General features: G+C 53.1%; 1 non-coding gene across 1 annotated transcript; it reads right to left on the bottom strand.

Moving 5' to 3' along the window:
* Positions 1-2,376: 2,376 nt before the first annotated feature.
* On the bottom strand, positions 2,377-2,452 carry TRNAT-GGU (transfer RNA threonine (anticodon GGU)). The gene has a single exon. It is a non-coding gene; the product is annotated as a tRNA-Thr (tRNA).
* Between the last annotated feature and the right edge of the window lie 11,705 nt (positions 2,453-14,157).

Raw genomic sequence — 14,157 nt, 5'->3', positions numbered from 1 at the left:
GCAGGGTTGTACTTTTCTGTCCCCTGGAAGTTAGATATGGCTTGTGACTTGCTTTGCTCAATGAAAAGTGAGATGTGACAAGTAACATCTCTGGCAGAAGCTTTAAAAGCCAGTCTGCAATTTGTCACACTTCTCTTTTCCTCTGCTGTGGAGATGAAAGTGATGCTTTGGATGGTGGCTGCTCCGTCAGCCCAGGTCCTCACAATGAGCAGATATGTATGGTTGTTCCCAGTCTGAGGTGACAGCAAGAATTAACCTTACTTGTTAAACCCATGAGCTTTGGGTTGTCTGTAACTGCAGCAAAGTCTGCCCACTTGACCACTACAGAAACACATCTCCTCTGCTCTTGACCTTCCAAGGCAATCTACGTACAGTCTTACTGGTCAGCGTTTCCTCCCTGGCCTGTTCATCCTCAGAAGGCTAGACTTCTGAAACTTAAAAAGCAAAAAAAAAAAAAAAAAAAAGACTGATATTTTTCTACTATTCTGCTGTCCTTCTCTGAGGCAACAAATGCAACCTGACTGGGATAAAGAGAGAGGATGGCCTGGGATGACCGTGGCATGAGAAGAGGAAATGAGATGGACCAGGCAGAGAGAATGTCGTCGACTGAAGAGCAACCCCCAACAATGTCCACGTCCTAATTCCACAGCCTGATAATACGCTGACTTGGGTACAAGGGCCTTCGCAGGTATGGTGAAGTTGAGGATTTTGAGACAGAGAGATTATCCTGGCTTTCTGGGTGGGCCCAAATGCAGTTACCAGGGTTCTGGTAAGAGGGAGGCAGGAGGGTCAAAGCAGAGAGGAGTCGTGATGGCAGGAGCAGAGATCACAGTGATGAACTTGAAGGTGGAGGAGGAGATCGCAAACTAGGGAACACAGGCAGCCCAGGAGGTGCTAGGAAATGGGAAAGGAAAGGAAGTAGGCTCTCCCCTGGAGCCTCCAGAAGGAACCAGTCCTGCGGATACCTTGACCTAATGAGCCCTGCAAGGTCTAAGTTGGACATCTGACCTACAGAACTGCCAGGTAACAAATTGTGTTGTTTACATTGTCTCATTTGTGGTAATTTATTACAACAGCTGTAGGAAACCGATAGTCTTGGCTACCAGTTAAAATGTTCCTGTCACATATGCAGGCCAGGTAGTAGGGTCACCAGAGTTGCCTACAGGGAATCCTTTCTCTGCTCCGGTCACTGGCTCCATACAAGCCCAGCTGGGGCTGTGCCACCACCAGCTCCCTTTGGCCACTCCACGCCCTTTCCTGACTTCTTCCACCAGCACTCCAGCCTGCTGGTGTTTGGGGTCTTCTTCAGACTGACACCCACCTACCCATTTTCAAACCTGGATGGCAGCCTTCTTAGCTTCTGCTTCCTCTCCTGGGGCAAACTCTTGTCTCTGCTGCCTCTTTTAGTTCCAACACACCCGCCTCTAGAGAAGGAGAGGCCTTCCTGCCACCCCTGCCTCAGGTGTGCCCCACCCTCGCTGTTTTCTCTCTAGGAGCCCAAACCCCACCAATCCAACTTTTTGCAGAGTGGTGCAGTCAGGGTCCCGAGCCTGACCTTTCTAGGCACCTTTAACAGTGCATTGTCCAACATGGTAGCCACTACTTTATGTGGTGATGCACATTTAATTCTAAATTAACGAAAGTAAAAACTCAGTAACCCGATCACACTAGACATGTTTCAAGTGCTCACCAGCTAGCTGCACAGGGCTAATGACTACGGTACTGGACAGTGCTGATATGAAAATGTTCATCCTGGCAGATAATTTATTGGGCAACCCTGCCCTAAGGCATTCTTCTCCTGGCCCTGCCTGGCTCAGAGGAGTGAGCACCTATTACCTTCATGACAGGGTGTGAGCACATCTTCACACTGCATCCTCCTTTCTCCGAGCATTTGCATGGCTGTCGCCACTCTGTCTAGAGAATGGGTATTTCAGGCTGTGACAAAAGAACTCAAGTGTGTAGCATGTGGCCATGGCCACACATCTGTATTCCTCTGCTGTGGAGATTTGAAAATTTAACCTCTGTTTCCCAGAGCCCCTTGTAGTTAGAGTCTTAGATTTTTTTTTTTTTTGTATTTTTCCGAAGCTGAAAACGGGGAGACAGTCAGACAGACTCCCGCATGCGCCCGACCGGGATCCACCTGGCACGCCCACCAGGGGCGATGCTCTGCCCACCAGGGGGTGATGCTCTGCCCCTCCGGGGCGTCGCTCTGTCGCAACCAGAGCCACTCTAGCGCCTGGGGCAGAGGCCAAGGAGCCATCCCCAGCGCCCGGGCCATCTTTGCTCCAATGGAGCCTTGGCTGCAGGAGGGGAAGAGAGAGACAGAGAGGAAGGAGAGAGGGAGGGGTGGAGAAGCAGATGGGCGCTTCTCCTGTGTGCCCTGGCCGGGAATCGAACCCGGGACTTCCGCACACCAGGCCGACGCTCTACCACTGAGCCAACTGGCCAGGGCTGATTCTTAGATTTTAAGTGTTCAGCCAGTTTGAAGCACTTGCATGAGGTTAGAAGACAGAAGGGAGGTGGGAGATATCTTCTTAAAGCTTTGGGGCTGCTCTCTCGTGGCAACAAGAAAGACCAGGGCCCAGCCCCCTGCTTCCTAGCGTCGAGATGTGGTTGTAGCAGTGGCGGGGTTCCATGGTTCAGTGTCCAGCCACCAGCTTCCTGCGTGCAGCACAAAGCCACTGTCTCCATGACCAGTGTTTAGGCAGCAGGGGCAGCAGCTTCCTGGTCCCGGTGCCGAGCTATGACAATGTGCTCCTGGAGCTCAGTTCCTCATCTGCAGTGTGCTGGGGTTCCTGCAGACTCAGTCTGGAAGCTATCCCTCTACCTCTTCAAATGACTTTGCAAATCTTCAATTCCCTGCATGAGATCCTATTCTGCTTCAAATACTTAGCATAGTGTCTTCTCCTTGCACTAAACTCTGACGATTTCAGCAAGAAGTCAGAGAACAGCTGGAGCAGGTCAATTGCAAAGCAGAGTGACTGTCTGGGTTCTCTAAAATGTAAGTTGTCTAGGGCTCCAATGCTTTGTCCTGAAAGTCGCGGCTCCGGACCTCAGTTTCCATCTCCAAAGCTGGACGACCTGACACGTGCCTTTATGTCACAGGTTTGTTCCCGGTTGTTGAGAGTTCTGGAACCCCAGAGTAAAGACCCCAAAGATTATAGGAAACCTCAAACTCCACAGCTGTCTGAAACAACAGGTGTTTTATTGAGGCTAGCTTCGAAAACAGTGAGACTAGAAAACCAATTGTGATATCCAAAATGGGATTACATGAAATCAGCTACATAAAACTGTGAAACACAAGCCATGTTTATTTTGTTCAGCAGATACGTGAAAAAAAACAACTTTTTCATCAAGATGGAAAAACAGCAGAAGGCCTGTGAGCGCCATGGCCTCCCGGTCTCCTTGCCACCTCTGACGTGGGCGTCCTGCATTCATGGCCCACAGCCGCATTCCCTCCAGCAGATACCTCCGCGGCTTTTCCTCCCGAGTCGCGTGCGCTGTGCCCTTCATCCCGGTCGGTCATTCCAGGGCAGGACCGTGGGCGTGCTTCCCAAGGAGCCGCACGTGCTGGAAAACCATATCCCAACAAGCTCATGTTTATCCTCTTGTCAGTCGCCCAGTGAGAGTGCAAAGAGCCACTGCTCACTCATTCCTCAAATAGTTATTGAATGCTGTTATGGATTGAATAGTGACCCTCTTAAAAAAAAATGTTGAAGTCCTAACCCCTAATACCTCAGAAAGTGGCCTCATTTGGAAAGAAGGTCATTTACAGATGTCACTAGTTAAGATGAGGAGATACTGGAGCAGGGTGGGTCCCTAATCCAAAAAAACCAGTGTTCTTATAAGAAGGTGGCCATGTGAAGACAGACACACAGAGAGAACGCTGGGTGGAGCAGCGGCAGAGACTGGAGTGAGGAAGCTGCTAGCCAGACAAGGACACCACAGGTTGTCATCCAGCCCCAAAACTGTAAGAGGCAACAAAGTTTCCCTGGGAGTTTGAGAGGGAGCAGGGCCCTACGGACACTTTGATTTTTGAACTGTAGCCTATGGAACAGAAAGACAATACATTTCTGTTGTTTTAAGCCAGCTCATTCATGGTTTTTGTTACAGCAACCCTGGCAAACTAATGCAGGCACACGCTTTGGACAAAGCCGTTGCCTAGGAGCCAAGGTTACAGTGCAGAAGGAAGAGGCAGAATCTCCGGCCTCCGAAAGCTCAGAGCCTCCCCTGCTTCCCCCCCTCTCAGGCTGCCTTCCCCCGTCTCCCCACAGCCTGTTTCTTCAACCCTCAGGGGAGCCATGGGGAGCAGTCTTCAGTGCCCAGCCGCTAAGGTCAACTAACAAGCTAGTCGTGGCCATTGTCACTGGTGACTTAGGACCAGGGGGCGATAGTCCCTGGCTCTTTAGCTATGAGCATGGTAGTGTAGCCGTGTTCTGGTTCGAGTCAGAGCTCTCAGTTGTGTAACAGAGCCAGGGAAGGGAAGTGAGTTGCCTGAGATCAGTTCAGCCCAGTGACAGCTGGAGGCAAAGCTGCTCCCCTTCCGGGTAGCATTTGTCCTCAGTCAGTGGCTTTGTCTCCTTTGTGCCCCACTTTCAAAGCTGTGTCTCACCTGTGGCCAGGTCGGCCTTCTTCCACCCCCTCTGCCAGACCTCCCTGGCTCCTGCTAGGAGCCACCGTCCACTGATGCTCTCTGACTGTTCGTTTCAGGGCTTCTCCTTCTGGGCTGGACATCCACACCCTGAGGATCAGTCTCCCCTGAAATGCCAAAGCAGAATCACAGTGAGGGGGTGAAGGGTGAGGGGCCAGGGAGGCTGGGCTCAGAGGCTGAGTCCGCTGGAGTGCCTCTTGTCAATCTCCCAGTAAGATGACGGAAGATGGCTCGGCATGGACACATGCCTTCCATACATTACTGCTTCCTGGCCTGTGTACATCACAGGCCCTTTAAGAGTCTCGTGAAAGTTAAAAACACTCCTTTTAAAACTTGACATTCAGATATATGCAGAAAACTTTGCAAACACATTTTCAGGGGGCTTCCGGCCACTGAAGCCCATCCATGTCCTCTTTAGAGGTCACAGGCTCCAGATTAAGAACCCAGCGAAAGGTGCACAGGCGTGTGAAAGCAGATGTACGAACAACGTATTGACAGAGATAGTCACACATAAATTGTGCGGTGTGCCTCCTCTGTGGCTTAGCTTATGTACAAGGCAAATGTCACAGAGAGCAGATGTTGAGTGAGTAGGAAGAACACTGGTTTCGGGTTTCACGGCTCTACTGGAACAAACCCACTTTGCAGCTGTCCTCGCTCTATGACCTTGGGCACATGAATTCATGTCTCTGAGCCTCGGTTTCCCAGTGTGTGAAATGTGGATATCTGTGAGATTGAAAAATAAATTTAAAATGACTCGTAAAAGAATAATCAACAATTTGAAAATTAACAAAACAAGTATTTAAAAAGTTCCAGTATATCGTGATCCCTTTTCTCTCTCTCCCATCCAGTCTAGACATACTATACCATACATGTCTTAACAAATAGTCCTGCCAGAATGTTACCAGTGTAGGGACTTGGGTAGAACTTTGGTGATTGAACATATTTTTCTGTATTCCACAAAGCGCATTTATTCTTTTGGCATACAAAAGAAAAAATTAAACATTATTATTTTTCTTCAAATTAAGTGCCTAAGACAGTGTTTGTCAGAGAGTTGATGGCCAATAAATAACACTTGTTATTACATTTGGATGTGGCATAAAATACGTTTCCATATCATGTATATAGTATTAAAGAATCACCAGTATTCAGTCATTCATTTATAAAGCATTTGCGGAGCACGTATGACACACACACAACTATCCTGGCCCCTGGGGAGGGGGTGGGTGCGGAAAAGATGTCATCTTACAAGATGGAGAGGGGATGAGTACAGACAGATAACTGCCTCATCCAACACAAAGCAGTGTGTGTGAGAGAGAAAGAGAGAGAGAGAGACAGCGTGGGAGAAAGAGAGCTGGGTGCAGGGGCAGCAACGCAAGGACCAGCAACATTTCAGCTAGCTTTGAGGGTGGGGTGGGGAGGAGGGCTTTTTAGGAGAGCTGGGGGCAGTGGGGGGCAGAAAGCGCCAAGTACAACTGGGAATGGAGGAGGGTCAGCAACAAGCAAAAAACCTTCTGACCTGGGACACAGATAGAAATAGGTAAGGACCCCAAAAGGCCATGCATTTCAAGCTGATGCATGTTTACCTCATTTGAAAGGAAGTGTGCTGCCTCTTGAGCAGGAAAGTGGCTTGATCACAGTGTCAGTTTATGTTTTCAGAACGGAACGCAGTTATTTGCAAGTAACAGAAACTGGACTGCATTGGGTTAACAAAACAGGGTTTCTCATATTTGTTTTGTTTTTCACATAACATGAAATCTGGAGGCAGATAGTCCAGGTCTGGCTCATAGGCTCTACTGTGGTATCAATGAGGCAAGTGCCTTCTCTTTTTCTGCTCTGCTGTCCCTGGAGTGTGGCTTTCATCCTGAGGTTGCCTCATGGTCATAAAGTGGCTGCTACCCTCCCAGCCTCATGTCACATTCTAGGCAAGCAGGCAGGAAGAGGAGAAGAGAAGGAGAAGACTGTGGAGAAGAAAAAGGTAGAGGAGGAGGAGGTAGCCCCCATATGAGGAGCTGTAATCGGGAAATCTATAGAAATTGAAAATATATTAGTGGCTGTCAGGGGCTGGGAGGGGGGATAGGAGAGCTAGAGGGTGGTAGCTAAAGGGTACACGTTTTCTTCTCAAGGTATGAGATGTTCTAAGATTGGCTGGAGCAATGGCCGTGCGTATCTGTGACTGCAGTAAAAAACATTGAAGTATACACCTTCAGCAGATAAAATATATGGTGTGTGAATCTCAATAAAGCTCCTCCCTACTGCCTTTCCTTAAGGTGGAGAGAGTGTGGAAAGCAGACCCAGGCCCTTCCTGAGAGTCAAGAGAAGACAATAAGAGACCTTCTGGGATTGGGAAGAGAATGGTGTGGAGGGGAGGAGAGGACTGCATGGGTTTGGAGATACCAAGGCAGTTGCAAACCCTACAGGGTGTCCCAGGCCCAGGCCAGAGCCAGGCAGGCTGCAGCCTTGTTTCAGGTGAGGTCTAGCAGGCACCTGGCTGAGCCTCACCCCCACCTGCCTCAATCCATGCTCCCAATGTCCCCGCACAGTCCTTCATTCATTCACTGGTCATGCAGTAGCTTATTCATTCAAGGGTTCATTCACTTAGCAAACAGCCTCATGGTGTCTACTTTGTGCCTCCAAGATTCCAGTGCCCATTTACATAGACATCCTCTCTCTTGTCACTTCATCCCCTCATTTCACTGATATTTAGTGAACTGAGCACCTATTGTGTGCAGGCACTGCAGTAGGTACTAGGGTACAGGTGGACAGAACAAACAAAATTCCTGCCCTCTAAGTAATGAAGACTCAGAAAATGCTAGGCCCTGGCTGGTTGGCTCAGTGGATAGAGCGCTGGCTTGGCATTTAGATGTCCCAGGTACGATTCCTGGTCAGGGCACACAAGAGAAGTGAAGATCTGCTTCTCTCCCCCTCCTTTTCCCCCTTCTCTTTCTCTTTGCCTCCTGCAGCCAGTGGCTCGAGTGATTTGAGCATTGGCCCTAGATGGGGGTTGCTGGGTAGATTACGGTCAGGGCATGTGGGAGAGTCTGTCTCACTATCTCCCCTCCTCTCACTTAAAAAAGAAAAAAAAAAAGAGAATTCTAGTATCTCAATTATATTTATTATAATTTTTTTTAAATAGAGGCTCATAAAACTAGGTATAAACTTCTTATAGTCCTTTTGTAACTATAGAACCTAAATGTATAAATATAATACAAGCAGAACAATAAAAACCACTAGAGTGTTTTTCTGCGCCTGCCTTCTGACGAGCAGAGTGAGTGTGAGCCTTGTGAAGTGAGCCCTTCCTCCACATCTTCTATCCAAAAGTCTGCTTCATGATGTCACCTAGGGGAACAGCCCTAGAGGTGCCCGAGTCAGGCTCACAGGGACTGGTTCAACCGGCTGGGGAGGGGGCATGCAGACCACAACCATGCACAGGAGCTGAGTTCAGTGGCTGGATGTGGGGAGAAGGCACCAAACCCAGCTCAGAGAGCGGGTGTGAGATCACAAGGTGGGGATGTGCTGGGCATGGCCAGGGCAGGAAGTCTGGCAGTTGGAGGAGGGAAAGAGGCCACAGCTGGTCCCCACAGAGCCTAAGAGCCTGATTGTGAAGCGCTTGGGCACTGTCTCACAGGCAAGGTGGAGTCCCCGTAGTGCTGTGACCATATTTCCGGTTAGTGGGTCCATAAGAGGTGGGAGACAATTGCCATGGCAGAAGCCTGGGTGTAAGCTCACGGACACCAGGCTGAACCCAAGAAGAAGGCCGATTTGGGCACAAGCAGTGGTGGCCACAGGCAGCCAGGACCCCAGCTTGAGCACAGGGGAAAGAGAGGAGGCTGCCAGGAATCACTGCAACGAGGCTCCAGACAGAGAAAGGCCCAGAGGAAGAGCTGCCCCAAAGAGGGAAGGAGAGAGAGCGTTCGCACAGTCTCAGAGGGGGACACTCAGGGCTGGGTGGGGCCCTAGGGGCTCAGAAGTGGCCAGTGGGCTAGCCTTGACACCTCCATAGGCAGCTGTTGCCTCTCGTGCAGTGCAGGGGCATCAGGACGAGGGCGGTCCCCAACGGGAGCGACGGGCTCAGGCCTGGAGGAGAAAGATGCCCTCTTCCTCAGCCTACTTCTAATTCTCGAGCCACCGTCAATGGCCTGGAGCAGCCCTACTCCCCGGGCTGCTGTTTTGCAGTCGGGGTGTATCAGTCATGATAAGACATTCCTTAAAGCAGCGGCGACAGGCCCTAATCAGTCTTGTGAAATATAGACCTCTCCCCACACGGCAGGCAGGGACGACATTAATACACATTTATGCAAAGCAAGAGCCATAGCTGTCGGGGGCTAATCTTTACAAGTATGATAAATGATGTTTATTCTCCATGATGGAACGAAACACCCCAGCCGACAGTAATTGTAATAAAAAGGACAGATCAACTTCTATAAAGTGATTGAATTACCCTTCAATTGCATTAATGTCCACATTCCATGTGTCACCGGCTTCCTCGAGGTTCCGAGGACAGTAAGAGGGACAATTTCCCCTTCAAGTCAATGGCTGCCCTTCACCCACAGTCAGGGTAAAGGGGCTGCCTGCTGGGGGAGAGGGGCCAGTCTTTTCAGCCCTGGTCTTTCTGTCCTGTGTGTGGGGAACCTTGGCTGGTGAGCACAGGGACAAGCAGCAGCCTGCACAGCCTGGAGGTGGCCAAGACCCAGGATGGGCAGGAGGCAGGAGGGGTGCACAGCCAGGCTTTTGTAGCAGAAAACAAGGTGTTTCGTCTAATTTCCCCCCATGCTCCCAAGGAGCAGGTGCCATTATTATTTCATCTCTGCAGGTGAAGAAGTTGGGGCTCAGAGAGGCTAGGTGGCTTGGCCAAGGTCACACAACTGGAGTGTATCAAAATGGAGTTCACACCCAGATGTGCGTGACAGACTGCTATTGAAGTGTCTGAGGGGACCCCTGACTTACAGATCTTCCTCTGACGTGTGACCAGGTCCCCCCCAGCTCCATAGTGACTCAGGCTGCTCCACTTTCGAGGCAGAGTCTGGGCACCAGGAGGCCTAGACCAGGGATGCTGGTTACCATCTTCCAACATCACAGCCAGGGCAGCATGCTGGCAGGGAAATACACGGGCTCAGCAGGCAGATGGGTTTGAATTTGTCTCTGAGGTCTCAGTCTTCTCATCTGTGGCATGGGAACAAGCAGCACCACCTCACAGAGTTGGTGGCCAGCTCCAGGAAAACAGGTCCCATGGGGAGGGTCTCAGCTGGGTTGTGCCCCAGATCCATACCCTTAGGAGGTCCGATGACACTGTGGGTGAGGGCTGCTAGTGCCCAGAGGAAAAGGGAATGACATCCTGACCTATTATCCTCACAGAAGCCCAAGGGGAGAGGGTGTTTTATTAAAATACATCATCTCTTGTCACTTATTTGCCTGAAGCCCTCCAATGGCTTCCACTGAGTTCAGAAACAATGTCTTTTCCTTAACCCACGCCATCTGTCCCCAGGTGCATTCCACTGTCATCACGTTACAAGAATGGCAATGTCACAGGGTCCTTCAAATACCAGTTTCCTCTGTTAGCCCGGTTCCAGTGCTCTTACTCATCCCCACAGCAGCCCCTTGTGGGCTGAGAGAGGGGGCACACTGCCAGCCACCCAGAGCTGTGAGTGACAGAGCCAGGCTTCACCCCCAGAACAGTAGCACAGAAGCCTGGGGTTGCCTACCCAGGCCGCCTTGTCCTGAGCCCTCTTTGCCCACTTGGTTTTGGGGATAAGATGTGTCCATGCCGAGTTAACAAGCAGTCTGACCAAGGAGACCGTTGCCAAAGGACGTGTTTTACGACATTCAAACTCAAGTCATGACCCATCCAGCATGTTTTTGGGCACAGCCCCGCAGGGACATTGGAGTTGGTGGCAGGTTGGGTCCCCTGCCCTCAGCATCGCAGCAGGGTCTGCAGGGATCGCGGCGTGTGGCGGGGTCGCAGGGCACCACGCTGGGGGAGTGAGTGCCCAGGGCACTCGGTCCCCAGTCCTGTGGCGGGGTCGCAGGGCACCACGCTGGGGGAGTGGGTGCCCAGGGCACTCGGTCCCCAGTCCTGTGGCGGGGTCGCAGGGCACCACGCTGGGGGAGTGGGTGCCCAGGGCACTCGGTCCCCAGTCCTGTGGCGGGGTCGCAGGGCACCACGCTGGGGGAGTGAGTGCCCAGGGCACTCGGTCCCCAGTCCTGTGGCGGGGTCGCAGGGCACCACGCTGGGGGAGTGGGTGCCCAGGGCACTCGGTCCCCAGTCCTGTGGCGGGGTCGCAGGGCACCACGCTGGGGGAGTGGGTGCCCAGGGCACTCGGTCCCCAGTCCTGTGGCGGGGTCGCAGGGCACCACGCTGGGGGAGTGGGTGCCCAGGGCACTCGGTCCCCAGTCCTGCTGGGTGGTGGCTCTCCAACTTGAAGATGCATCAGAGTCACCCGGAGGGCTTGTCAAAACACAGACTGAGTAGCCCCTCCATACAATGGAATATTATACAACCACACAAGGGAATTTAGTACCTATCCACCAGGCAAGGTGGGTGACGTCCAAAGAGAAGCCGAACACGAAAGGCCACACAGTGTGTGACTCCATTAGTATATGATACCCAGAACGAGCAGATGTACAGAGACGGAAGGCAGACTGTGGTCACCAGCGGCTGGGGAAGGGAGAATGAGGAGTAACTAGCTGTTTAATAGGTATAAGGTTTCCTTTGGTGATGAAATTGTTCTGAAACTAGAGAGAGGAGGTGGTTGCAAACACTGAAAACTCACTAAATTTTTTTGGTGGATTGTTTACTGTAAAACTGTTCATTTTATATTATGTGAATTCCACCTCAATAAAACACACGCACACACAGAGTTTGCAGGGTCCCTCCCCACTCTGGTTTAGCAGGTCTTGTCTGGGGCCCAGAACTACCATTTCTAGCAAGTTCCCAGGTGCTACTAATCATAGACCACACTTTGAAAACACCGAGAACCCTCGGGAGGCCCCAGTGCCTGGACAAGGCCCAGACTGGAGCTCTCTGCTCTCAGGAGGCTGAGAGTCCTCACGACCTTACATTCATGGGGGCTATCAACTGCTTCTCATGAACAATTCTGGGCTGATGTTTACTCCCTTTCACAGTCTCAGTTCATGTCTATGTTCATGGTTTGTTACTTATCTAGATATCCCTCATAGTTTAGCTAAAAAAAAGGATCGTCTTCCACTTAAGAGTTTTAAAAACAGAACTGCTTGTTTTAGACCTGGTTTGGGTGTGCACCTCTCCCTCCCGGAAGTCAGCGGGAGGCAGAAACAGTGTTCAGGAGACAGGTGGAGTGAGAGCCAGGGGGCAGTGCGCCTGGGGCCCAGCCGGGCTGAGGACCGGGGCTCCGACTCTGTCTTCCCAGTGCCCTCTCTGATTTCCCCCCGACTCCCAGCTTCGACTCTGGTGACACCACAGCCCTGGCCCTTTGCCAAGAGAACACTCAGTCGACCTCTCCCCCTGAGCCCTCCCGCCTGACCCCTGCAGTAAGTGGGATGGGAGCACTCCTGACTCACCTCTCCCCCTGAGCCCTCCCGCCTGACCCCTGCAGTAAGTGGGATGGGAGCACGCCTGACTCACCTCTCCCCCTGAGCCCTCCCGCCTGACCCCTGCAGTAAGTGGGATGGGAGCACTCCTGACTCACCTCTCCCCCTGAGCCCTCCCGCCTGACCCCTGCAGTAAGTGGGATGGGAGCACGCCTGACTCACCTCTCCCCCTGAGCCCTCCCGCCTGACCCCTGCAGTAAGTGGGATGGGAGCACTCCTGACTCACCTCTCCCCCTGAGCCCTCCCGCCTGACCCCTGCAGTAAGTGGGATGGGAGCACTCCTGACTCACCTCTCCCCCTGAGCCCTCCCGCCTGACCCCTGCAGTAAGTGGGATGGGAGCACTCCTGACTCACCTCTCCCCCTGAGTCCTCCCGCCTGACCCCTGCAGTAAGTGGGATGGGAGCACTCCTGACTCACCTCTCCCCCTGAGTCCTCCCGCCTGACCCCTGCAGTAAGTGGGATGGGAGCACTCCTGACTCACCTCTCCCCCTGAGCCCTCCCGCCTGACCCCTGCAGTAAGTGGGATGGGAGCACTCCTGACTCACCTCTCCCCCTGAGTCCTCCCGCCTGACCCCTGCAGTAAGTGGGATGGGAGCACTCCTGACTCACCTCTCCCCCTGAGCCCTCCCGCCTGACCCCTGCAGTAAGTGGGATGGGAGCACTCCTGACTCACCTCTCCCCCTGAGTCCTCCCGCCTGACCCCTGCAGTAAGTGGGATGGGAGCACTCCTGACTCACCTCTCCCCCGGAGTCCTCCCGCCTGACCCCTGCAGTAAGTGGGATGGGAGCACGCCTGACTCACCTCTCCCCCTGAGTCCTCCCGCCTGACCCCTGCAGTAAGTGGGATGGGAGCACTCCTGACTCACCTCTCCCCCTGAGTCCTCCCTCCCGCCTGACCCCTGCAGTAAGTGGGATGGGAGCACTCCTGACTCACCTCTCCCCCTGAGCCCTCCCGCCTGACCCCTGCAGTAAGTGGGATGGGAGCACGCCTGACTCACCTCTCCCCCTGAGTCCTCCCGCCTGACCCCTGCAGTAAGTGGGATGGGAGCACTCCTGACTCACCTCTCCCCCTGAGCCCTCCTGCCTGACCCCTGCAGTAAGTGGGATGGGAGCACTCCTGACTCACCTCTCCCCCTGAGCCCTCCCGCCTGACCCCTGCAGTAAGTGGGATGGGAGCACTCCTGACTCACCTCTCCCCCTGAGTCCTCCCGCCTGACCCCTGCAGTAAGTGGGATGGGAGCACTCCTGACTCACCTCTCCCCCGGAGTCCTCCCGCCTGACCCCTGCAGTAAGTGGGATGGGAGCACGCCTGACTCACCTCTCCCCCTGAGTCCTCCCGCCTGACCCCTGCAGTAAGTGGGATGGGAGCACTCCTGACTCACCTCTCCCCCTGAGCCCTCCCGCCTGACCCCTGCAGTAAGTGGGATGGGAGCACTCCTGACTCACCTCTCCCCCTGAGCCCTCCCGCCTGACCCCTGCAGTAAGTGGGATGGGAGCACGCCTGACTCACTTCTTCTTGAACCTCCCTCAACGTCCCTGTTGGCAACACCACAGTTGGCGAGTTTCTTTAACACCAGCCTCATCTCCCACCAGAACTGATGTGGAAAGGGTCCTCACTTGTCCTCTGCATCTGCTCTTGCCCCCAAACCAGCAAATCTGATCATTGTCCCTATGAGAACCACTCACATTCTGTCCTCACCTGCTTCCGCTCCAGGCCCCGCTGCCCCCACGCTTCCCAGCCCACGGGTCTTCTCCAGCCCCAGGGCACCAGCCCAGCCAGTCCCCTCTTCCTGGAACCTCGCTTCTTCCTCTCAGCACCTCCACCCCGGTGACTCCGCACATCCTTCAGCCTGCACCTTGTCAGGGACGCCTTCCCAGACTCAGACAAGACCAGGCCCGTGCCGAATGTCCTTGTACTGCTGGCACTTCTGTTTGGTGGCCCT

Source organism: Saccopteryx leptura, chromosome 7 (genome assembly GCF_036850995.1).
Source record: "Saccopteryx leptura isolate mSacLep1 chromosome 7, mSacLep1_pri_phased_curated, whole genome shotgun sequence".
Taxonomy (NCBI): Eukaryota; Metazoa; Chordata; class Mammalia; order Chiroptera; family Emballonuridae; genus Saccopteryx; species Saccopteryx leptura.
The sequence above is the reverse complement of the archived record's forward strand: the minus strand, read 5'-3'. Positions and strand labels throughout refer to the sequence as shown.